The 24,486-nt window shown below is 38.2% G+C and overlaps 1 protein-coding gene and 1 long non-coding RNA gene across 8 annotated transcripts in view; one reads left to right on the forward strand and one right to left on the reverse strand.

The window, feature by feature from the left end:
• Positions 1-24,486, reverse strand: part of TBC1D4 (TBC1 domain family member 4) — a 209,680-nt gene that overhangs the window by 136,570 nt on the left and 48,624 nt on the right. The gene's annotated exons all lie outside the window — the stretch shown is intronic.
• Positions 1,413-23,056, forward strand: LOC123569741 (uncharacterized). The gene is made up of 4 exons (XR_006693522.2): positions 1,413-1,504; positions 6,397-6,494; positions 22,436-22,559; positions 22,947-23,056. It is a non-coding gene; the product is annotated as an uncharacterized lncRNA (long non-coding RNA).

A 24,486-nucleotide genomic window follows, 5' to 3' on the forward strand; every position in this document is an offset into this window, starting at 1 on the left:
AAATTATGTCTTCAAATCTTAAACACTGTCTATTCCATTTTTTCCAGCATCCATGTCAAGCTTGTCCAACCTGCAGCCCATGGGCTGGAATGCAGTGGCGCAATCTCAGCTCACTGCAACCTCCGCCTCCCAGGTTTAAGCAATTCTTCTGCCTCAGCCTCCCAAGTAGCTGGGACTACTCGGGATGAATGAGAATCCAGTTTAAGTTAGGTAAGTAACCCCTTTATGGCTTCTAAATGCACAGATGGCCTAAAAGACATGGTTTTTGTTATTTTTTCTTTTGAGACAGAGTCTCACTCTATCATCCAGGCTGAAGTGTAGTGGTGCAATCATGGACCACTGTAGCCTTGACCTCTTGGGGTCCAGTGATCCTCCCACCTCAGATTCCTGAGTAGCTGAGATCAGGATGGCCAAGATGGTCTTGATCTCCTGACCTTGTGATCTGCCTGCCTCGGCCTCCCAAAGTGCTGGGATTACAGGCAAGAGCCACCACACCCGGCCAAATTTGTAAACTTTCTTAAAACATTACGAGATTTTTTGTGATTTTTTTTTTTTAGCTTATCAGCTATCCTTAGTGTTTGTGTATTTTACATGTGGCCCCAGACAATTCTTCTTCTTCCAATGTGGCCCAGAAAAGCCAAAAAATATTGGATACCCCTGATAAACCTATGACCACATCTGCAGATACGGAATTTCAAGAACAAAGACCCCAGACTGTTAGTCTTAAAAGGGTAGAGTTCTTTCTGTCACTAAGCATCACAGCATGAAACACTTTGTATTACACTGTCAAGATTCCAGTTATACAACCTGTAGCTTCCTCAGTGTATAAAGACTGATTCACAGTACCCTAGCTTTTAACACAGGGGTTTGCATTTCTGGAGCCCCTTCTTCGGTGGTTCTCTACAGGATCTGAAATAACTAAAACCAAACATGGTTCTCTTTCTCTTCTTCTAGAGCTAGAGCAGGGTTTCTTGATTGGGATTCCATGATGTCAAGAAGGGTTCCACAAGAGATTGTGCTTAGGGTGGAAAAAAACAATTGTCTCTTAAACTTCATATGCCACCTGTGATGCTTGTGTTTGGAGTGATGTACAGTGATCAAGCAACTCCATTAGCAATCAGAAGTATTTTGTCCCTTTATGGCACTGCGACACTGCATCCACATTCCCATGGTTGAGTTCATTCTCAGTGTCATGTCATGTCAGTGACATGTCAGAGGGAGGGTGGTAGGCTTAGGCCACTGAACAATCCCCAATGAGTTCTAGATGATAGCACAAAAACAGCTGACTTGGTTAAACAAAAGCCAGGTCACTCTGTAGAAAGTCTTGATAACAAGCACATAAATCTCCTCCTGCCTACAGAAAGCCAAGGGCATAGCAGAGGAAGAGTTCTCAACAAAGTGAACTGAAAGGTGAATTGCCTACAAAGCCAGACTGAAAAGTCCAGACTACATCCCGTAAGCATAAGGAGCTACCCATGAAGTTTTTAGTAAGCTGAAATGAAGGGTAAGTATTTTAGGACAATTAATGTGACCATAAACTAGATCAATTAATGAAGTGTGTGTTTGCATGTCTGTATTATATAGAGGAAGAAGTGACCATGAACTAGATCAATTAATGAAGTGTGTGTTTGCATGTCTGTATTATATAGAGGAAGAATATGGGGGAATGTTGGTGTTTGTGTGTGTTTATGTTGTGAGAAGAAAGGGTACGCAGGATGGTATGTAGGTGTGGTCTGTGTGGGTGTGATCTGTGTGTATATGCATGTGGTGTGTGTGTGTGTGTTGGGAGAAGAGAAAATAGAGGAGGGTAGACCAGTCAGAATGCTATGTCAATAATCCAGATATGAGGTGATCCTTAAAATAGGGATTTAAAGTGAATAGGAAAAAATGCATAGAAAGGCCATTCAAAGTCAACAATATGAAGACCGAAATGGGATGGAAAGAAAGCAAATCAAAAGTACAGGCCAGGCGCAGTGGCTCATGCCTGTAATCCCAGCACTTTAGGAGGCTGAGGCAGGCAGACAACCTGAGGTCAGGAGTTTGAGACAAGCCTGGACAACCTGGTGAAACCCCATCTCTACTAAAAAGACAAAAATTAGCCAGGCCTGGTGGTGTATGCCTGTAATCTCAGCTACTTGGGAGGCTGAGGCAGGAGAATCACTTGAATCCAGGAGGCGGAGGTTGCGGTGAGCCAAGATCATGCCGCTGCACTCTAGCCTGGGCGACACAGTGAGACTCCATCTCAAAAAAAAAAAAGTAAAGTATGAGGTGTGAGGATAGGTCACTGATTTATTGTCATAAATTGAAATTGAGATTTCAAGAGAAATATCTAAGACTTCAAAAGAATTGGTTTTAGACATACTGAGTTAGGACCAACAGAAGACATCCAATTGTAGACATTCACCAGTGCTAGTGGCTGTTAAGCTGTAAACCCAGTGACTACAATACTGCAGAGAATGGGTGACATGAAAAAAATACTAGATTGATGACATTTCCATTACAGATGATTAAGTTGTCTGCAAAAACAAATTTATTAAGCCATTTTCACATAGGAGTTAAACCATCTGAGAGTACTTCAATCTCAGCATTGTTCACTTTAATAATTTAAACTTTACTTGGGAACACATAAATATTAAATAACAGACCACCAAATGTGGTTCTCGCAAATAGTGACAAACTATGTATGAAACTAATCCAAACTGATTCTGTTGCTTGAATTTATTTAGAGTCTTCTGGCCTTTTCAGCATTTTTCTTATATTAACTGACTTTTGCTTTATAATTATTCTATGAGGAAGACCACAAAATTTCTTGAAATCAGAGACATAAAGGGTGAGCTGTATTTAAGGGAAAACTTCTTAGATGAAAAAGTTTTGCTTGATCACCCTGTTATATTTTATGGTTTTGTACAAAACCACCGGTACCAAAAATGATCTTAACTGTTAATTCATGTTATTTCTGGCAACAACATGAAGCACTCCATCACAGACTGAAGACAACAGTCCACATAAATATCAAGTTCCTCCTTGGCCATTTTAAAGAAAAACATAACTACTTTATGAAATTCAAAGGTCACAGAACTTAGCAATCTGACTCACTGGGAATTGTGCAATACACTTTGATTTGTAACTGAAATTAGGAAGCACATTACTTGTACAAAGCAAATGCATAACAAAGTTTAGCAAATAGTACAAAACCTCAATCTGGAAATCAAAATAGCTACTCTGAGACAAACACTGTGGCATTCTTTCCTTTATTATCTTATGCTGTAAGAAGAATATTTTGTATAAATAAAAAGCAATCACTAATTCACTGGTAGTGACAAATATACTTAAGTCAGGCGTCAACGGGAAACTAGGCATGCAGTATATGGGAACTCTGTAGTATCATTATAGCTTCTCTGCAAGTTTAAGATTACTACTCTGAAATTAAAGTTTCCTTAAAAAATAATGCCTGTACTTTTCAAAAAATTTTAATGAAAATTATATTTGGCTTAATTTTGCAAACTATTTCTTCAACAGATATGTATTGAACAACTGAGTGCTCAGCTCTGTACGATTTACGAAAATAACTAAGTGCTGACAGCTGAGACAACAGTGCCCTCTCATTTCCAAGCTGCAGCATTCACGGAGCCTCAAGTGCAGGAAAGGAGAAATAAGACCCAGGCATACGGAAAGAGCAACACACAAGCAATACTCAAAAGTCACAAAGCAATTTTTCCTCCTGTACAAGTGCCCCTGGAAACCTATCTGACCAGGCGACACCTTACGCTAGCCCCGGATTAAATCTGAGACAGGCACCATGGTGAGGTGCCAAGTTGTGGATAACAAAAAGTCCCTAAAACAGTCTTCATTCGGTAAATACCCAGTCCACGTAATAACCAAACTATGGACTCCATTCAAAGGGAAAGCGTCACCCTCCACCGGCTCAGGCAACTGTAGGGCACAAGGGCAGGGTGGGCTTCCTCTCTTCACTTGCCCAGCCCTAGATCCTACTGGCTGACTAGCAGTTTCTTCTGACCCCTGCAGGAGAAAAGAGGGCAAGGAAGGTCAAACTGCCCTGCAAATATCTTTGTTGGTTTACCGTGCAGATGCTCAAAGCTGCTTGCTCTGCTCATGGGTGGAGCCTCCTTGACATGCCCCAAAGCACCTGCTCCGGATGGTCACTCACAATTCCACCCAATATCTCTGGTCCACTGTTAGCAGGAAAGCAGCTACTTCCCACCCACCGCCTTCTGTTCTCTGCACTGGCATGACTCACACACCACACCCTGTCCCCCAAGAGCTAGGGCCTACATGCCAGGCTCTCCTTGCTGCCCCCTCGCTAGGATGGGGCTCATAGCACAACTGCCACTTGCCCTAGACACATCACCTCCTTCTACTTCCCAAATCTCCTTCCAGCCTCATGTACAGGCTGAAGGTGTGTGCTGAGCCGGCATCCCCAAACCTGTGTCCTGCACCACCTGCCCTGGGTAAGTGCTACCTGGGAGGAGTAACACTGCCCTTTGGAGTCTGAGAGTGATGGGCACATAGGACCTCAGCTCAAACTGGATTTAATCTTATCATCCTGCTGAAATTATAATACCAGATAGAAAATAAGAGTCATAAAAATGAAAAAAAAAATGCCTGGGTTCAGAATAGGAAGCTCCTTCTAGTTTTTAGCATAGGGGATCAGGATAGGTTTAATTAAGGGCCTTCATCGTGGAGAACAGGGACAGACAGAGACCAGGCAGAGGAGGAGGGGCATGCATGAAAGGATGTGGCCTCCTTTAAGGAATCAAGTGTATTTTGTTTTGTTTTCAGATAGGTAAGAATTGAGATATGGAAATCTATTTTAACTAGTAGTAGTATTCTTATTCCAGTGACTCATGTGTTAGCAACCCTTATAAATAAATGCCTCAGGTGGCTGCCTGGCTTTTTACCTTTTAGTTTCAACTCTGCTGATTAACAGATAAGCTTGGAAATCTGATAGTCCTGTGTTCACATTGTGCCAATTACTAGTTACGCAATCTCGAGGAAGTCACATAATCTTCCACATTTGTCAACATGGTAATAATACTACCACCACCATAGAGTTGCTGTTAAAATTAAATGGAAGTGAATATAAATCCCAATATGTGAAATATAATAAACTATCTGGATATGCTAACTATACTTGTTATTATTTTATTATTATTTTATCATAATTGTCAGTGACTAAAATTTAACCATTTCTCCTGAGATCATAAAATGTTAGATTTGGCAAGGACTGACTTGAAAATCACCTAGTGTGATTCATTTAAAATTAAGGTCATCTAATTGCCAAAATTTTTTAACTCAACCGGTGTGTGTTACTGAGCCCCACCGATACAGCATTGAGTATGCCATGGTATTTATTCTTTCTACTGGGAAATAAGAATGTAAAGAAAAATTGTAATCAAATGTGTGAAAAGACCTGTTTAAATGAGAATCCAGATGGAGGGATAATTACTTTTCCTGCCAGACAGGAGATGGATCTGGGACAGTTACACAGGGCATGTGGCTTCTGAGCTGGGCCCTAAAAGATAAGTAGGAATTTTCCAGCTGAAAAATGGGAAAAGAGAATTTCTACAAACAAAAGATCCCAAATGATGAAAGGCACACAGTTAGCTATTAGGCCAAAGCTTCTTGTTAATTCCTCCAAGAGTTCCCCTTAAGTTTTCCAAAGAGGTCTGCGTTCTTAAAATAGAATAATTGTTATCTATGTAAATACTTAATTAATAATATTTCAAGCAGTGTTAAGGTGAAAAATACAGGCAGCATGAAGACACAGACTTACATAAGCAATTGCTAATAATTTCTCAGAAGGGCCGGTTCTGTTAAACACTGTTTCAATGGTTTTCTTTTTCTCAATTTTTGGAATCACAGATATTCTAACAACTCCAAGTGCTATCTTTGAATTACACTCTTTATTCACTCCCTACTCTCTGCTGCAACCTCCGCAAAATAAACACACATATACCCTGTTACTATCACAGCAGCAGTTCTGGTTGTGCTAAAGGTGGATTGAAGACGGGCAAAATAGGAGCAGCCACTATCCAAGGGACCAAAAACCACATGTGGGGCCTCTTGGGTGTCGTAACTCCAAAAGGGTTGGGACCACTGATCTAAACGTTTGTTCTCTGTAACTATTAATTCTTTCACTTTCTCTCTCTTTCACACACATGAACACACACAGACACACACACAAATGGAGATTGTATAACTCAGGGTGCTTTTACAGTCATTCAAATGTGACTTTAGCCACTTTGCTGTAACCAACCAATTTTTACGATTCCCTCACATAACTGCTTAAGAAAGTTTTGCTGGAGGTTATTTTGCTAGTCAAGCTCTGCTGCAATCTAAGAGGTGTTTTTAAGCAATCATTTGGCCTCTCTACAGTTCTGCCTCTTCTCATTCCAGTGCTGTAAGATGAAAAAGGAGCTGTTGAAGTTGTATGCAACATTTTCACCCTATTCCTTGGATTTCTGCCTAACAATGTAAGTATGTAGTAAGGATCGCAGATTTTTACCAACTTTTTAGTTGTTGTAGTCTTGTACCAGCTTTGAGAAAATATAGAAGGCAAATATGTGAGTTCTGATGAGGCATACCTCAAAGTTGTATAAAATATATTATCAAAAATCATGTTAAAGGGGGATAAACACTCTTCTAACTATTCTAATAGATATATTTCTGAAATTACAGCAGGAAATGAATGAGAACCACACAGTAGTGTTAAGGTTTATAACAATTTACATTCTTCCAGAGAGGGAGGCTGAAGTGGGCACCATACATTAACTGTGGTCTCCCAGTCACCTCCATCTGGTACATGTGTGGAACTCACAAATTGTATTAAATCGAAAAATCTTCGCTGAGTGCTTACCATGTACCAGATTCCATACTACATGCTATGAGAATATAAAAATAGATGAGATGATATGGTATCTCTCCCCAGGGGTGATAGGACATGCACAAATAACCACAGTAGAATGCCAAATATGACAAGCACTGGAAGAATGGTATGCCACTGGCAGAGATCACAGTTTCTGGAAGGATCAGAAGGCCTCGTGCGGGAAGCGGCACTGGAGCTAGACTTTAAAGGAAGAGCAGGATGTCACTGGGCGGAAATGAGAAGAACACTGCGTGAACAAACACAAAGGAAAAGGACAAGGCGGAATGTATCAGAAGAAGGGCAAGTACCTGATTTTGGCAGAGACAGAATAGGCCAAAGAAGATTGGAGAGCCTGGATCCAGAAAATTCCTCAGTGGCTATAGTAAGAAGTTAGATGCTGCCATCTTCCAGAAGGGGGTGGTGGACTTGTGCTAGGCAGAGCAGTGGAATAGGAATGGACAAAGGACATCTCTTATCGGAGAGACAACTGGTCCAAGAAAAGTGGCAATGAATGCTCACTAGCTATAGCTAGCCTTCTACCTACCTGGCCTCTGCAATCCAGAGAGCCACAAAAATAGTTTCAAAAAAAGTGAATGTATAGTACGTAAATCATAAATATGAGTCAGCATAATTTTTAGATTTTCAAAGGTGTGATTTTCTTTTTAGAGTGCTGCATCAACGAGTAATCAACAAATGTACGTGTATAAACTTCCTTCTATAGTGTGAAACTATGTGGGCCTCAAGTGGCGATTTGGTGAGGCAAATAAGCAAGAAATCTAGAAGTGCTTCAAGCAACATGGAATGCAGATACTTCTATTTTCAAGAAGATAATTAGGAGTCCTAATCAGATCTCTAGAAAAGCTTTCTGGAACATTATCAGAAATAACAGTGATTTTCAAATAACCACACACATTTATGCTTCCTGGGATCCTTGTAAATTCCACCCTACAATAATTTAACAAGTTACGCCAAATGTAGTAGGGTACGTTCGAGAAAATATTAAAGCAGGAAATCATTCAGGGGGAAAGGGTGAACCAAATCTAGAGAAGAAATGTAACACCTCTGCAAGAGTTGAACGAGGCCTTCAGAAAACGGACCTTGAGTGAACAGAAAAGGCCAAGCAGTTATAAAAGGGAGAATTATTTAGGCAGCTTTACCCCTTGGCTCTCAAGAGCCCAACACTGGACAGTCAGCCACACAAACGAACGCAAACATCATTCTTTAAAATTTAGAAGATTACTTATCAACGGAAATTCTATTCACTCATCTACAATGAAGCACTAATAAAATCTAGGTTTGCTTTCCTAGTTTCTTTTGGAGAAATGATAAGTAGGGGAACAGCAGGGTGGCATCCCCACGGCTCAGGTACTTGAGGCACTTCTCACTCACTGTGTGCAGACGATGCCTCAGAACAGTGACGTTAAAACAAACCGTGGTCCTCACAAAGCCTTTTCAGACCCTTTGGCCACATACAATCTCTCCATCCTTGAAGGCACCGCTGTATTTGGCTTCAGCCTCTCCTATCCCATTTACAGTCTCCCTCAGTCCCTAACTGCATGGGGATTTTGTGAACTCAGTCGGGGAGTTCACAAAATCTTTGAAGACAGGCATTAGGTCACACTCACCTTTGCAACCCCTGATGGGAGAGACTCCTTAGTAACTTCTTATTTGCTGGGAAACTGTTACTAAGTAATTCTTTGGAGTATATTTATACATGCTTTCCTGTTACAAAATGTTCTATAACAAGAACTCCAGAATAATTATTTTTGCTAAGAACAATTATACTTCAAAGGAGCACTAATGATACTCTATTGGTTGTGTGTACAGTCGTGGGAGAAAAACCTGAAATGAAGCAGCATATCAGAGACTGGGCAAAGAGAACTTCTCTATTATGTTTATAAGAAAATAATTTTTGGATTACAAATGCTCCTCATTTCCTTTCATCTTCAAAACAAAGAAGTACTTTAAAAGTGACAACTTTCTTAACAAAAAACAACCATATTCCAAATCTATAAAAAATACTGACTTTAAAGTTAATTATTGTGACTTAATCACTGATACTGAGATGAAGCAATCCCTTATGTTCTCTGTTCTTCATTTCATCAAATGTTCCACAAATCCATTTCCTCCCCATACATGGTGTACAAAGATTGTGCATTCAAATACACATTTCGTGTATTAAATACTGAAGTTTGTTTTTTCAACTAGAACTGGGATTGCCCAGGCTGGTCTCTAACTCCTGGGGTCAAGTGATCCTACCACCTTGGCCTCCCAAAGTGCCAAGACTACAGGTGTGAGCCACTAACACCTGGTCTTAAATACTGTTTTAAATGTCACCTGTTGTGCTATACACAAACCTTATTCCAAGAGGTTAATAATCCAGATTGCAAAATACTGAGCAAAGATGAGTTCATCTGCCCCCCAATCTCATGGAGTTCCTTGTCATTTTGACCAGAAAACTACAGTGTTAAGAAACTGGCTGTGAAAAAAAAATCAAAATAATTCAGGCCTGAATTTAGGAAGCCCCTGCAGGATGAAATCGGAGAGTCATTTCTTTCTTGTAAGGGAAATGAGAAGCTATAACACAAAGCTCAGATACAGGTTCATTTATCTCCATCATAAAATCCTTTGAAAAACACATTACTTTGGTATCAGGCAAAAAGTCATTAACTATGCAAATGGAAAATTAATTTTGAGTCATAGAAATAATTGGAAATTCATTATAAAATATTGAGAATTTCTAGAAATCTTGTTATCAAAGAAAATCCTTTCGAACTTCAATTCTTTACAATATTTAAATCTATCTTGTTAGAAACTGCTGTATTTCTGTTACTTGTTTATTGAATTCACTTTTGTGATAGTGCCAGGAAGACTATGGAAAGGATCTTCTCTGGACATTTATGTTAAAGATAATATCAATGAAAGCTTTTTCCTAGTAAAACTGAGGAGTGAGGGGGAAACAAAATTCCTCAATGTATTTCTAAATGTCACAGAATATTTGGGATTATCTTTAATTTGATAATTTGTCTATACAAGCAAAACAGAGAATTCAATCAAGTATTCAGCTACTCTTGGTTTTTTAAAAATGGATTTTTGCCCTAACTTTCCATTAGTTTGTATGTCAAGCCACCATTGGTCAACCAATTATTTTAATTGACCTTACAGTTTTTATTCAAATTAAACTTCATAAATCAGGCCAATTTTAGAATTGCTTCCGCTACTAGTTAGGCTAAATGACATAGCTGACAGACAAAACATATTTTAATGATGCGATACCAGAGTTAATCTTAGGGGAAAAGTTTCCAAAAGCAACAACACTCTCAATTAGAAACTATAAACATTAGCCCAAAGTTATCACAAATGAGGTCTAAATAGAGCATTCCATAGAAAGTTTTATTTTAATATATCTGCATTAATTTTTAATTTGTATAGTTTGAAATCTCTATGTATTTAAGTGGTTTCTTTTTCTCTGTTTAAAGCCAACTGGCAAGTTTTCAGGAAATATCTCAACAAGTTGCTATATAACTTATGTCCAAAAGAAAGCAGTATAATAATAGGTTTTTCACCCAGTTATTCCAGCACTAAAGTTATAAGGAAGCAGTGTTACTAACAACAGATGGTTTGCTAGGGCCAACACCTCGCTAAAGAAATTAAAATTTATTTTATGAAAAAGAGAGAGAGAGTTTTCCCTTAAAACTGGGGGAGGGGGAGTAAAAGGAAAGAGGGAGATTAAATAACAAAGTTAGAAGAGATTCAATAAAAGGCCAAAGCAGGTGAAGACATCAATCAATTCCAGACATTTTAATTCCTCTACTGATTCTAGGTATTAAAGGCAAGAGAAGAATGACTTCTCTATGAGTCTAAAACAAAAACTTCCATTGTAGAGTTAACTCCGCAGCTACTTTTCTGTTTAGTCTCCATTTTAAGCTCTTCCTAATATAGTTCCTATTAGGATCCTTGCTCTGCTTTTACATTACAGGTTTTATTCTCTCTTAATAAAAAGTAATTTTTAAAAATTACAGATGGGATGGGTGGACAAAGGGGAGTTGTTTAATGGGTACAGAGTTTTAGTTTTGCAAGAAGAAAAGCGTTCTGGAGACTCCACAACAATGTAGACATATTTCACACTACTAAACTTTACACTTTAAAATAGTTAAGATGGTAAATGTTATATTATGTGTATTTCTGACAGTTTGAAAAAAGTATGAGTTGGGCACTCATTCCTATCATCCCAGCACTTGGGAAGGTCAAGGCAGGAGGAGTGCAAGACCAGTGTGGGCAACACAGTGAGACCTTATCTCTACGAAACAATTTAAAAATTCAAAAAACTAGCCAGGCATGATGGTGTATGCCAGTAGTCCCAGTTACTCAGGATGCTGAGGCAGGAAGATCCCTTGAGCCCAGGTGTTTGAGGCTGCAGTGAGCTATCATTATGCCACTGCATTCCTGCCTAGGTAATAGAGTAAAACTCTATCTTAAAAAAAAGAAAAAAGAAAAGAAAAGAAAAAAATTATGGATGCAGAATTGCTCTAAGAAAGCAATCATTTAATGAATTAAAAATCTTTTAATAATATTGCATTTTTATCTGTTTTTTAATCATTTTTTATAATATTGTTTAAATGTTTCCACTATCCAAAGTGATCTACAGATTCAATGCAATTCCCATCAAAATTCCAATGATATTTTTCACAGAAGTAAAAAAAAACACTTAAGATTCACATGGAACCACAAAAGACCCAGAACAGCCAAAGCAATCTTGAGCAAAATGAACAAAGCTGAAGGCATCACACTACCTGATTTCAAAATCTCCTACAAAGCTATAGTAATCAAAATAGCATAGTACTAGCATAAAAGCATACACATAGGCCAGGGGAATGTAAGAGAGAACCCAGAAATAAGTCCACACACTTATGGTCAGTTAATTTTCAACAAAGGTGTCAAGAACACACAATGGGAATGGATAGTCTCTTCAATAAATGGTGCTGAGAAAACTGGATATCCACATGCAGAAGAATAAAATTAGACCCTTATCTCACACCATATACAGAAATCAACTCAAACTGAATTAAAGACTTAGACATAAAACCTGAAACGGTAAAACTACCAGAAGCTCCATGACATTGGTCTAAGCAGTGATTTTTTTCGGTATGACCCCAAAGGCACAGGCAACAAATGCAAAAATAGACAAATAGAATATAATCAAATTAAAAAGCTTCTGCACAACAAACAAAATTACCCGAGTGAAGAGACAAACTATGAAAAAGGAGAATATATATGTATGCAAACCATGTATCTGGTAAGGGGTTAATATCCAAAATATATAAGGAACAATTCAATAGTTTAAAAAAAAAATTTAAAAATGGGTAATGGACCTGAACAAACATTTCTCAAGAGAAGACACACAAATGGTCAATAGTTGTAAGAGAAAATGTTCAACATCACTAATCATCAGGAAAATTCAAATTAAAACCACAATGCCTCACACCTGGTAGAATGGCTATTATAAAAAAAGATGACAAGTAAGTGTTGGTGAGGATGTGGTGAAAAGGGAACCACACTATTGGCCAGGATGTAAATTAGTATGGTCATAATGGAAAACAGTATGGAGGTTGCTCAAAAATGCAAAATAGAACTACCATATGATCAAGCAATCCCACTACTGGATATATATCTAAAGGATATGACATGAATATGTCGAAAAGGTATCTATACTCTCATGTCCACTGCAGCATTATTCACAATAGCCAAGATATGAAATCAATGTAAGCGTCCACCAACAGATGAAATGTGGTATATATATACACAATAGAATGCCATTCCACCTGGAAAGCAAATCCTATTATTTTCAACAGCATGGAGACTTGGAGAACATGATGTTAAATGAAATAAGCCAGGTACAGAAAGACAAATACCACATGATCTCACTTATCTGTGAAATCTAAAAAAAAAAAATCCACTCATAGAAACAGAGTAAAATGGTGGTTACCAGAGGCTGGAGTGTAGGAGCTTTGGGAAGATGTTAGTCAAAGGACACAAAATTTCAGTTAGACAGGAGGAACATGTTAAAGACACCTACTGTACATCATGGTGACCATAGTTAATAATAACAACATATTATATACTTGAAATCGTTGAGAGAGTAGATTTCAAAGGTTCTCACCACACAAGAAAGTTAAGAATGTAAGGTAATGCATATCTTAAATGGCTTGATTTAATGACTCTACAATGCATATTGGTATCAAAACATCATGTTTTATACCATAAATATATAAAATGTTTACTTATCAATTGAAATAAAATTCTTAATGGGAGAAAAACTTGAACAGACATTTCTCCAAAGAAGACATAAAAATGGCCAACAGGGATATGAAAAGATGCTTGACTTCACTAATCATTACAGAAATGCAAAGCAAAATACAATGAGATATATATAGTCTCACTCCTCTTAGGAAGCCTGTTATCAAAAAGAGAAGAAGAGACCACAAGTGTTGGGGAGGATGTGTAGAAAAGGGAAAAAATCCTTTTTGATAATGCTTAAGTCACAGATCAAGTCCCCTTATTAAAATAACCATAAGTGAAATTATCAAGTGGTTTCACAGAAAACATGTATCCAGCTAACAAATGGGAGGAGGTCAATTCAACCCTTTTTGTTACTGGCTATATTAAAGACTGTGATTCTAGACACATCAGGATAAACACATATAAATCAAATTACCTGTTCTTATTCACCTTGCATTGAATTTATTCCCTAGCAACACTGGTATGAGACTCAGGAACTATTCAGCCACTGGCTCAATTTCTTACCTGTTGGAGCAAATACCTACACAGGTTTGGAAGCAACCTTGTGAAATCCCATGTCTCTTAATAACCACAAGAGACTATTCATGTCCAAAACTAAATGAAAGAAAAAGCATCCCCAAAACAAAAAGCTTTAAACAAAAGTAGAAAGAATGAATATTGGCCAGGCACAGTGGCTCACACCTGTAATACTAGAATTTTGGGAGCCTGAGGCAGGTAGATTGCTCAAGCCCAGGAGTTTGAGATCAGCCCGGGCAACATGGGGAGACTCTGCCTGGAAAAAACACACACAAAAAAATAGCTGGGCATGGTGGTGCATGCCTGTAGTCCCAGCTACTCGGGAGGCTGAGGTAGGACGACTGCTTGAGCCTGAGAGTTCAGGGCTGCAGTTAGCTATGATTATGCCATCGTTCTCCAGCCTGGAAGACAAGAGATTGTCTCAGAAGAAAAAAAAAAAAAAAAGAGAGTGAATATCTTCAAAATATAAACTTTTAAGTATCTGCTGTATATATCAACAATATTATTCAGATGGAATTTTCAAGCTGAGTGCAGTGGCCTATGCCTGTAATCTCAGCACTTTGGGAGTTCAAAGCGGGAGGATCACTTGAGTCCAGCCTAGACTCAAGTTCAAGACCAGCCTGGCCAACACAGCAAGACCCTATCTCTATTTTTAAATTAAATATTAAAATAGAAAAAGAAAAAAAGAACATGGAACTATCAGAGCAGCTAGTGAACCTCACACCACTGCTGCTCAGGCTTGAAGCTTGAAGCTGGCTCCTTTTGTATTTAGACCTCCCTCGGCACTTGCCCCGATACTCACACTCAAATTACTCATAATCACTGACCTCTTTCCTAGACTTGCAAGATCCTGTAAGAGCTAGGATCCCTGGGTCACTGATCTTTGCATCCTTCACACATTTATAACTGTGCTTTATTCACTGTTTAAGTGAAAAGTCTTGAAAGCCCACACTTCCGTATTCTTGTTTTATGTTGCTTAGAAGAACAAAAAGAAAATGCTAAATCACTTTTTCATGAATCCATTTTTTGAACTATACATGATAGATTTCTGATATACTTTGGTAAATACTCCTCTGACTATTTACTAACAGGAGGAAGGGCCAAAGAAGGGAATAGACTATAATGGGAAGAAAAATTAAAATAAAATCAGGAAGCAAGCAAGCATATGTACTTAAAATAATGTCAGGAAGCAAACATTTAATACCTGGCATTCTCTACAGGTATTAAAAACAACAGGGGACATAAAATTCAGCCTTCATTAAGGGGGTGCTTCAGTACTGTCGGGTTTGTTTATTATTTTGGGGAGGACTTGGGGGGAGTAGCGGGAAGGGATGAAACAAGCAAAGCTCAAACATTACAATAAAATGTTTCATGTCATGAAACAGATCTCAAACACATTTCTGCTTTTGTAACATTCTATGCTAAGGTCAGAGGTGAACTACCAAAGAAGATTTTAAAGGAAAAACGCTGAAAATTTATCTGGACAATGTTCATGTTTTTTACACATCCTTCCAGCATGTTTCACCCTCTACCCTTACACTTTTGTTAGTCATATTTGGATTAAATACAGTAATGGAAAACCAGTATAATGTTTGCTGGTATGAATCTATACTAGATTTTTCTAGAAAAATTAACAAGTCAGGAATTAATGTATAATAATTTCCTTTAGCTCTTATGAATAAAATCAAGACTCTTTTAATCTCAATCACTCTATGGGGTACTGAACACAACAGAAATAAAAATATAACAGACAAATGAGGAGCAATTTGCTTCTAAAATGATTTTTGGCAACCCAGTTCCCCGGATTAGTTCATCTTGATCATTTTGAAATGGAATCATTCTTCATCTGAAGCAATATTGCAAAAGTCTTTGCCTTCTTGGACAGAGGCTTGCCGCAAATACAGACAGGGCAGACTAAGGGTGAAGTAAATAGGAGAATGCCACCCTTGCTGCAACCCCTGTCATCACACATTTCATAGGCTCCCATATTTCCAGCCATGACAGCTTTGGTCTTTGATGGAACACGGCCAACTTTCAGAGCAGTAACGATGACAGTAGGCCCCCTCCCTACACACTCCTGCATCCTACAGAGGTAAGAGAGAATTAACTGTGGAAACTGCCATAGCTAAATCACCTGACCACCACAAATTTCTCATAGCACATACCCAGGTTATCATTACACAGAGTCGCAAGTGGTGGCAATCCTAGTTTTCTGTGAGTAACTTTTTTGGAGTTTTAAGTATTAAAACCACCAAATGTATGTTTTCATGTTGTAAAATCACATGTTAGAGAAAAGAACGAAGCATATCTTTCCAGTAACATAGGAAAGAAAGTTAACTGTCGTACCCTAATCTAAAAAATAAGTCAATATGGAAATCAACAACCTACAGAAGGCAAAGTAAAATTCCCCCTCTTCATAATCTCCATCACTGAAAGTAAATATTTTCATCTCATCACAAAGAAAAGTCCATCCAGTTCCAGAGTTCAATGAATAAGCCCAAAGTCTTAATATGGAACAGGAATGAGTATGTATAACAGAGTGAGTCAAGGTTGACCCAGAGCTTTCTGGATCTTCTGGTCTGATTTGCAACATTTAAGCCTTCAGGGCTTGACAAATGTGGTGCCATTTGCTGAGATTTTCATGCCCAGGCATTTATATTCTTGTCATTAAAAAGTTGATAAAATTTGTCTTCCAAATCAATTTAGCAAGATAAAATAAAAGGTTTTAATTAAAATGATCCCAAAATGCTTTTCAAATTTATTTAGGTCGAACCACTACTCTTTTAAAAAGGGTATTGGGGGAGAAAAGAAAAAAACAAAACACCTGAGAGAAATTGGAAAAAATCGAGGAAGAAAAAAGATGAGAGAACTGGAGGGGAGAAAAATTAGACCAAAAAAACAAAACAAAACAAAACTTTAAGGCAGTGAAATGCAAAGAAAAACTTAGAAAAACCTTAGTCTGAGAGCCCATAGGACTTTCAGAGCATAGAACCGTCTGCAAAACTTGAACAGAATAAATAGATTTTTAGCTGAATCTTGCAATCTACATAATAATGTATTCCAAAAAGCACCCATCTGGAAAGGGAGAAAAGCTAGAGTTAGTCCACAGAGAATGAGCAAGACTAGATAAAGGTATTTCACTCTAAATCTCCCAGAGAAGGGTTAAGCAGAACAACCTTTACCATTGCACACAGACAATGAACAGAGAAAAAGAAAATTATAAAATATATACATGACAGTTGAGAATATGAGTCTATATGAAATATTCTCACAATATCTGTAGCTACGTATCACCATGGATATGCTCTGTAACTGGAAATTTGTAAAATTTACTCTATAATCTAGCTAGATGACAAAAATTACAGCCTTTTAAGTTGGAAGATATTCCTTTCTCACTGTGAAACATACATCGCTTTAAAGGCTGACAGCTTTTACTCCCAAAAATGACTCATTTAGCATTGTTTCATTTCTTTAAAAATTAAACAAGTGGTCTTTTTGTGAATTCTAAATTAAATAGGCCATTTTCAAAACAGTCCATACTGTCCCCTTGTGCCCCACCCAAGCACACACTTCAAAATCTCTTTTCTTTCCTAATACCTGTATCTTCTTTCCAAACATGACCAAAGGGTCACACCACTGGAATTTATAAAGCAGAATGAGAAACTGACAGAAATAGGGAAGAGGACATTGCAAGGGCTTTTCTTGTTAAGTGTCGTTGCTTTACATCAGCTTAGTACTCCAGGCTCATCGGGGGACAGATGGAGAAATCACAACTTCCCAAATGTTTATTATATGTGCAGATGGGTGTTTCTGTTTTGCATCTTCCATTCTTTTATATCCCCGTTGATTTGTGTAGATATGAACAGTTGCTCCCTTAAGGCTTTATCATGTGTAATTAGGGCTCTTCGGGCACAGCACTTCACTCTCTCTCCACCCACCCCTTCCTTTTCTCTCTTTTTTTTTGTTTTGTTTTGTTTTGTTTGAGACAGAGTCTTGCTCTGTCGCCGGGGCTGGAGTGCAGTGGCCGGATCTCAGCTCACTGCAAGCTCCGCCTCCCGGGTTTACGCCATTCTCCGGCCTCAGCCTCCCGAGTAGCTGGGACTACAGGCGCCCGCCACCTCGCCCGGCTAGTTTTTTGTATTTTTTTTTTAGTAGAGACGGGGTTTCACCGGGTTAGCCAGGATGGTCTCGATCTCCTGACCTCGTGATCCGCCCGTCTCGGCCACCCCTTCCTTTTCATATGGTCAATGCAGCTCCATCCCTGAGTGTGTTTGCTCACATTTGCCCTCCCATGCCACTCCACCCACAATCTTGCCACTGTAACTGAGAATGTCCTTGCTGATACCCATTCAGTGAAAGACAAGGTGAACAAAGTCCAGCTTAAAATAAGCTAGACTTAAACTCAAGTCCTGAGGGGTGCCCAGCGAATGAACACTCCTGGCAAGCTTAAACTAAGCTATTTCTGGAGGTGTCCCAGGGAGAATAAAAGGGAAATGAGGTATCAATGGGCTTTACAACAGCTGTACTAAATTCCTTTAAACAAGCAATTATAGAAGATTATCTAGAAATTATAACTGGTGTAATCAGCTAGTTGATATAAATAAGCTAGTAATTATACATGCAAATTATCATTATGAGCAATCGGAGTTTTGGCTTTGTTTCTATGCAATTTTCATTCTTGAGAACTTTGAGAAAAACGGGTTCCATAACCTGTCAAGTATATGGGTGTTAGGATTATAGGAAACTCTTTTGTACTATTTTTTTAACTTTCTAAATGATCTTAATCCCCTGTTCTAATCTCAATTCTGTTGCTAAAGCTGTCAGGTGACCTTCAGTATGATACCTAACTGTCGTACAAAAGCTTCTTTTCACATCTATAAAATTGAGATAAGGACATCTTCCTTGAATAAACAACTTAATTTCTACTTGGTGCCTGGGAACTTCAGCATGAGTAACTCCATTTTGGTTTGGTCTGTTGGGACTAAGGATCCCAACCTTTGGTCCGTTGGTCTAAGGATCAGAGTTAGGTAACAACTGTAATGATGAAAGTAAATAAAAATAATTTCATATTGCATTCTTCTTACCAAAGATCTTTACTAAGGAACTATTTGCCTGGAATTCAAAAGGCAAATCATTGCCTTTTCAATGAATTAACATTTACTGAGTATCTATAATGTATCAGGATCTGTACTGGTACTAAAGATTCAGGTAATTTATATTCTAGAAATAGGATATGAAAGAAGACATCGACTTGTGCACATAAAAATTTTAAAACGGCTTGTTACCTATTAAGAAATATTGAGAGGAACCAGGAAAGGAAGGAGTAGCCTCACTCCAGTCTAAGGGTTAAGAATGGACATTTTAGAAGGATTAGATTTGCTTGAACTGAGCCTAAAGAAATCAGTAAAGCTTAGCAACTGGAGTGAGAAAGTGGAGGAAGATTCCAGGCCAAGTCCATTCTTTGGTGAAAAGTAACAGACACCCAATTCACTCACTTTCCTTGTGTAACCAGAAGTAGGCAGTGTGGAGTTGGCTTTACAGACAAATCAAACTGGAGCCCTTCCATCTCTGTGACTGGAGAAAATGGTCTCTAGTGTGAAATATCCAGGGAAAAGCTCCACTTGATGCGGCCCATCCCTGGGGCGAGCACCTCAGCCAAGGGATAAATGGATTAACTGCCCAGATGTTCTATGGCCCCAGGAACCTTGTGGGACTATGACTAAAAGGTAAGTTGAAACTCCATGTTCTGAGGCAGTTTTCTGTAGCTCACTGTGGTTCTAAGCAGACAAAACAAGAATGTCTATGACACCGCAGGAATGTCAACAACCACACAAATAAATAAAACATCATGGGTCAGGTGGAGAGAAGCACTGGGGACTATGAAGAGGGAAAAACCAGCACTCTCCCAGGAATATAAAAAGGTAATGTTTGACCTGGAGGTGTGGGAATTTATAACTACTGTTAGTTTAAAATGAAATGGCACAGAGAAAGCAATTTAGAATGTACAGTTAATACTTAAACGGAATAACTATTTACAAGTAAAGATGCAGAAGAAAGGAACTAATATGTTCAAGTGTCTGATGCACTTTCTATAGCCTCACAACCTTACCATAAGGTAGGTATTATCATCTTCATCTTATACATGAGTCAGCTGAGATTGAAGATTTCTCAGGCTGCAAAAGACATGCAGCTAGCAAGAAGTGGCTTCGGCACTAAAAATCATGCCTGTCTGTCACAGTGCCTATGTTCTTTGCATGGTGCCTCTCATAGGGATTAGAGCAAATAACTGAAAGAAAAAAAAAAATACAAAAGAGCCTACTCTACTTCACTTACATTTATTGCCTCACCTCTCACCATTCCATGCCATTCAATAAATACTGAATATTTACTACGCATGAGTCATTTTCTGTCACGCCACGGTGACCCACAGACTGCCACCCATTCATTAGATCCATCTCAGGTGCCAGTGGCATTCCTCAGCCTTATTCTCTCACACACGGTGGAAAACACAGGAAACTGCCCTGTCCATTTATCCAAAACATTCTTCAAACCATACTGCCTTACTATGTAGCACTCACGAAGTATGTATGGAAGTAGAGTGTTTTAAGGGCTCATAGATTCTTTGTACAATCTGTTCCCATTTCTGATCTAATATATCTACCCAAAGTATCAAGACAAGAGAGTATAAGTCATAAAATAAAAACAATCTACTGTCCCTTGTTAAGAAATGAAAATACAAGATGCTTTTCCCTATTATACACAGATAGGAAAGCATATGTGTAAAAGACAAAGGCAATGAATGCTCTTTAACCCATTATATAAATTACCTGCAAGAGAGACAGACCTTTCCTAACATACTTGATTCATCTATTCTAATACACAGACTACTCATTTTATACCATATTATATTGATTCATACTATAAATAAAAGAAAATGGCAAATTTAAAAGTTTCACAAAAGAAACTATCAACAGTAAACAGACAACCTACAGAATGGGAAAAAAATATTTGCAAACTATGCATGTGACAAAGGTCTAATATCCAGCATCTATAAGAAACTTAAACAAATGTACAAGAAAAAAAGCAACCCCATTAAAAAGTGGGCAAAGGACATGAACAGACACTTCTCAAAAGAAGACATACATGTGGCCAACAAGCATATGAAAAAAAGCTCAACATCACTGATCATTAGAGAAATGCAAATCAAAACCACAATGAGATACCATCGCACATCAGTCAGAATTGCTATTATTAAAAAGTCAAAAAATAACTGATGCTGGTGAGGTTGCAGAGAAAAGGAAATACTTATTCACTGTTGGTGGGAGTGTAAATTGGCTCAACTATTGTGGAAAGAAGTACAGCAATTCCTCAAAGAGCTAAAAGCAGAACTACCATTCGACTCAGCAATCCCATTACTGGGTATATATCCAGAGGAATGTATGTCATTCTGCCACAAAGACATATGCAGGCGAATGTTCATGGCACACTATTCACAACAGCAAAGACATGGAATCAACTTAAATGCCCATCAATGACAGATTGGATTTTAAAAGTGTGGTACATATATACCATAGAATACTATGCAGCCATAAAAAAGAATGAGATCATGACTTTTGCCAGAACATGGGTGGTGCTGGAGGCTATTATCCTTAGCAAACTAACACAGGAACAGAAAACCAAATACCACATGTTCTCACTTACAAGTAAGAGCTAAATGATAAGAACTTAGGAACACAAAGAAGGAAACAACAGACAGTGAAGTCTACTTGAGGGTGGAGGGTGGGAGGAGGGAGAGGACCAGAAAAGATCACTATTGTGTTCTGGGCTTAATACCTGGGTGATAAAATAATACGTACAACAAATTCCTGTGACATGTGTTTACCTATGTAACAAACCTTCACATGTACCCCCAAACCTAAAAGTTAACAAAATAAATAAAAAGCTTCAGATAACTAAAAATATTTTGTATATAAGATGAAATATTAATAACACAGATTCAACCTATAAAAATAATTTAAGTTGCGTATTTCAAAATCTGTAAAACAAAAAAGTTCTGAGAGTTTCACAGACCTAAAAATGGTTGCTTTCATATTAAGAGGAGGAAAGTTTAAAAGTTCAATTAAAACATACACAATTACAGGCCTGGTGTGGTGGCTCATGACTGTAATCCCAGCACTTTGGGAGGCCAAGGCAGGCAAGTCACCTGAGGTCAGGCATTCGAGACTAGCCTGGCCAACGTGGCAAGACCCTGTCTCTGCTAAAAATACAAAAATCAGCTGGGCATGGTGACGGGCACCTGTAATCCCAGCTACTTGGGAGGCTGAGGCAGGAGAATCACTTGAACCCGGGAGGCAGAGGTTACAGTGAGCCAAGATCACACCACTGCACTCCAGCCTGGGTGACAGAGGAAGGATTCTGTATCAAAAAAAAAAAAAAAAAGAAAAAAACCATAATTACAACTAAAAAAAACCACTTTGATATCAGTGATATAATTAAAACATCTTTGTAAGAGAAATATAATATGATTCAGTCATGATAACTTGAAAGGAAAACTTCAGTAATAAATAACTCTATAACAAGGTTTTTAATTTAATCTTTACAAACTGTAAATATTAGATACTGAAATGCTAAGGCAAGCAACAATCTTTAACACAAGGACATCACGTTGTTTCTAGATATAGTAAATCTGTATGCATAAACATACATAGATTTCATATGTCTGTCCACTGACAGATCCTAGAAGCTATGACAGCAAGTGGCAACAAATATACCAAGTATCCTGGTGTGGGTTTCTAAATACCATTCTCTACTAAAAGAATCTGGAGTTTCTTGAAAAAATGGCTGACTGACAAGCTAGGTAAGTATAAAATAAGTCTGAAATCCATTTTTGTCCCAAAAGTGCTCAAAGAATAACTACAGTATGGGAAAAAGATATAGAAGTCAGTGTAAAAGAGTTGCCACTGGCAAACTCTGGGAAATAATGACAGTGACTGGTTATAGCCCACTAACCAAAATAAGAATCCATGAATCCACACTGATATAAACAAACAGACAAGAAAATAAAGTTCTATTTTATATACAATGGTGATATCATTTGACTGTGTCCCCACCCAAATCTCATGTTGAATTGTAGCTCCCATAATCCCCAGGTGTCATGGGAGGCAATTGAATCATGGGGGCAGGTTTTCCCCTGCTGTTCTCATGATAGGGAATAAGTCTCACAAGATCTGATGATTTTTTAAAGGGCACTTCCCCTGCACATGCTCTCTTGCCTGCCACCATGTAAGATGTGCCTTCGCTCCTACCTTCCGTTACCCATGATTATGAGGCCTCCCCAGCCATATGGAACTGTAAGTCCATTAAACCTTTTTTTCTTTATAAATTACCCAGTCTCGGGTATTTCTTCATAGGAGTATGAAAACGGACTAACACAAATGCCAACTAGTTCATGAAGAAGGAATGGTGGAATCAAAAACTACCATTTCAGGCTGGGTGCAGTGGCTCACACCTGTAATCCCAGCACTTTGAGAGGCCAAGGCAGGCAGATCACTTAAGCTCAGGAGTTCAAGACTAACCTGGACAACATGGTGAAACCCTAACTCTATAAAAAATACAAAAATTAAGCAGTTGTAGTGGTGCACACCTGTAGTCCCAGCTACTCAGGAGGTTGAGGTGGGAGGATCACCTGAGCCCGAGGAGGCTGAGGCTGCAATGAGCCATGATTGCACCACTGCACTCCAGCCTGGGTAACAGTGAGACTCCGCCTTAAGAAAAAACAAAACCATTTCACAACCATCATAGTAATAATGGATTTGGGCAAGAATCATCAATGGACACTAATGGGTAAAATGTTTCATAAAAAGCATCTCCCCACAGAATCCTTATTATTAATTGACAAGTGAAAAATTCTTCTTCATCTTACATTAGAGAAATTTGGAAGACACCATCTTAATCAAGTGATAAAAGTTAGTATCACCAGTAATGGGACAAATTGACATCTCATGCCTCCTGCTAAAACGCACTGATAGGAACACACTTCTGTGATATTCCTCCCAAAAACGCATAATTTGTATCTAACTATGAGAAAACATTAGCCAAACCCAAAATGAGAAATATCCTAAAAATGCCTGTTCAAAAATAACTGGTGCTCTTCAAAAATGTCAAGGTAATGAGAGAGTAGAAAAGATTAGGAAAACTCCAGATTAGGAGAGACTTAAACATAAACATATGGATTAGATACAGATCCTAGGCCTAAAGGGGTATTACTGAGATCACTGGTGAAATCTGAATGGGGTCTGTGGATTAAATGATAACAACAGTTTGGTATTTATTTCCCAATTTTTATGGCAGCACGGTGGTTATCTAACGGTGTCCTTGTTTTCAGGAAAAATCCAACGAAGCATTAAGGGGGCAGTGCAGCAGCATGTCTGCAACTTATTTTTAAATTGTTCAAAAAAAATTACAGTAACAAGGAGAACTAGATTCTGAGAGAATTATAAGGCAAATTTTGTAAAAATGTTAATAAATGTAAAATGTGAATCAAGGGAGTAAGAGTTTTTATATTATTCTTTCAATGTTTCTGTAAGTCTGAACTTATTCTAAAACAAAAAGGTTTTTTAAATCTACTTTAGTTGTCCACAGTATGAGCAGAGGAGTAGCAAAATTATTCCGTTAAATTCCTTGAAGTGCTAGTCTCATTATAAACATTTTTTTTTTAAGAGAATGGAGCTATTTCTGGCCCCTCTACAATACACCGATATACAGTTTTTGAGATTTGGGACACT

Source organism: Macaca fascicularis, chromosome 17 (assembly GCF_037993035.2).
Source record: "Macaca fascicularis isolate 582-1 chromosome 17, T2T-MFA8v1.1".
NCBI lineage: Eukaryota > Metazoa > Chordata > Mammalia > Primates > Cercopithecidae > Macaca > Macaca fascicularis.